Source organism: Phodopus roborovskii, unplaced genomic scaffold (genome assembly GCF_943737965.1).
Source record: "Phodopus roborovskii unplaced genomic scaffold, PHOROB, whole genome shotgun sequence".
Lineage (NCBI taxonomy): Eukaryota > Metazoa > Chordata > Mammalia > Rodentia > Cricetidae > Phodopus > Phodopus roborovskii.
Genome location: NW_026126459.1, coordinates 13,132,771 through 13,135,247, shown reverse-complemented (window position 1 = coordinate 13,135,247; position 2,477 = coordinate 13,132,771).

The window sequence follows — 2,477 nt, the reverse complement described above, 5'->3', positions numbered from 1 at the left end:
TCTCGAAAAGCCAAAGGAAGAAGAAGAAGAAGAAAAAAAAAAAACAAAACAGCTGTACACCCTGTAATACTTTAAGGGGTATTTACAAAGAAAACCGATGCAGAGCTGCACGATGAGTGTTTCTTTTCTTCTAGAGCTCTCCTGTAGCATGACTGTAACCCTCTGAGCTCTTTGGACTCCTTTGATCAATCCTTCAAGTATGTACTGCCTTACCCTTCCCCACTGATCCAGGCTAAGTCCAGACATAACAAAGGCTGCCCATTGTACCTAGGTTCCAGCCCTGTTCCTAGATCTTTGTGTTTCTCCTTTACTCTGTAACCTCAGGCTATAACACCTTGTCACATTGTATCCATTTTATAGGCCAGGAAATAGACAAGATAGGTGTGATGAAGGTGTACCATCAGCTAGATCATTCTCAGTGTCCAGTTAGAAAACTGAGCAGAGCAAATGGAGGTTGAATCCTTGGCATTAGGAAGAGTGGCCCTGGCATCTGCAGGAACAGAGGTGCCAGCCTTGTCACCAAAAGCCTGATCTCTAAGGGATCTCCAGAAATATGGCATCTTCCACTGTGACAGATGGAGTGCCTAGGCTATGGGGACAGCACAGTGCTAGCCATTTGGAGTCTGTGAAACTGTGCTTTTGGTGTGCCCAGGTCTGAAGCCTCCAGGTCTTAGTGGTCCCACTCTAAAGAGCACATCTCAAATGCCACTGCAATGTGTTGTGTTTTCCCTTCACTTTCTGAGGGCTGTCATACAGTAAGCTTTATAGTGGCCCCGATGGACTTTAGACATCATCCACTTGGGACTGTGACTAACTTCTGTCCTAGCAATCAGCCATTCTTAGAACTCTGGACATGGGACTCAGGAAACAGATTTAGGGGTATGTGGGGTACGTGTGTGGACACAACAGTACTGTCTGGGGCATAGACCCAAGGCAGACAAACATAGGAATGAGGAAAGTACCCTCTCCTTTTAGGGGCTTGCCCTAGCTACTGGGTAGAGTTTACAGCCTGGGGCCTCCTACCAGCTACATCCTCTTTACTATTGCTCTCCCAGGATGGGATCAGCTCTGAGTTAGTTGGGGCTTCAGTCCAGAGTAGGTTCAAGCTTTCAAGTCCATGCCCAGGGCAGGCCTGGAGAGAAGACAGATGGCTTCAAGGTGGTGCTCCCCTCCCCCCCAAGCCCAAGGTCTCTCATGGTTAACATGCCTAGATGCCTGAATAGTGAAAAACCAATTCAAGATGCTGTGATCCCCAGGGCTCCCTTGTGTGGCATGTTGGAGAGAGCTGTGAGCCAGCATTCAGGGATCTAAGAGGGCTGGGTGGAGGTCATGAGGCAGCCAGCCCCAGGGACAAGACCGGAAGGACAGGAGGGCTGTTTTACCCTCCAGCTTCCAGCCTTCTATTTTGAGCCTTACTCAGTTTGGAATACTGGCCTCCCCACAACTTTGGCATTAAAATATCTTTTTTGTGGTACAATACTTAAATTTTTTGTTACAAAGTTTGCAGTCCTGCAAAGCACTGAATATTTTGGAGTCCCTTGTGTGTGTGGGGGGGCGGTTGTTGGTGAAGGGAAGTAGGTAATAAGAACAAAGCCTGGCTACTTGATGATGGGGCAAGTCAGTCTTGCTTAGATAACTGCGAAATACTTAGATTTGTAAAGTCTTTTGGCTGGGGAAGGCTTAAGAATTGGGTGGATCCCCAAAGTTGGGGAGGAGATGCCTGAGGTAATAGGAAGTAGGTAGTCTTCAAGGAGGACAAATTTGGGTGGAGATAGATACTCTAGGGTAGACATGAGCGGAGATAAGCAGACTAGGCCCAAACCCTGTTCTGCAACAGTGGGATCATCGCTGGTTACAAATCCATGGGACCACAGCATGGGTGACTTGGAAATGAGAAAGTAGTAGGAACTCTAGGGAGTGGTTCTGCCCCACACTATAGATGAAGACTTGGGGGGTCGATAAGGCTGGGCCAAGGGGGCCAGGAAGGAGGGCAATGAGAGCACAGTTCCAGCTATTCCGCAGGAGACTGAGCGGTTAGATCCTGAAGAAAGAATCACTCGGGAACGACACGAGCTTGGTCACCCTGTTGCCAATCTGGTGGTGAGGTTCCTTGTGCCCCGCCCATCTCAAAGAGGAACACTTAAGGCCTCGGTCTGGCCCAGCTGAAGCCACCCACTAGTGCCGGGCCGCGTGCGCCATTCAGTTCTGCCTGAAGCACTCCCGGGGTGGTGCCTAGCCTCAGCGAACTCCTCTGATGACGGGGTGGTGGGGGGTGGGGGTCACAACTGCAGTAGGCAGGGCGCGCGGATTACTACAGGGCGCGAACCTCCAAGCAAAGCAGTGCGCTTAAGTGGCCCTGAGTCGGGGAGAACGCGGGGTACGCTAGGGACGCCAGCCGCCCCTCCTTCCCTTCGTAGGCTATCTTCCATCCCTTATTCTTGTCCCTCCCTCTCTCCCGCCCCTGTCCTCCCCGCCCT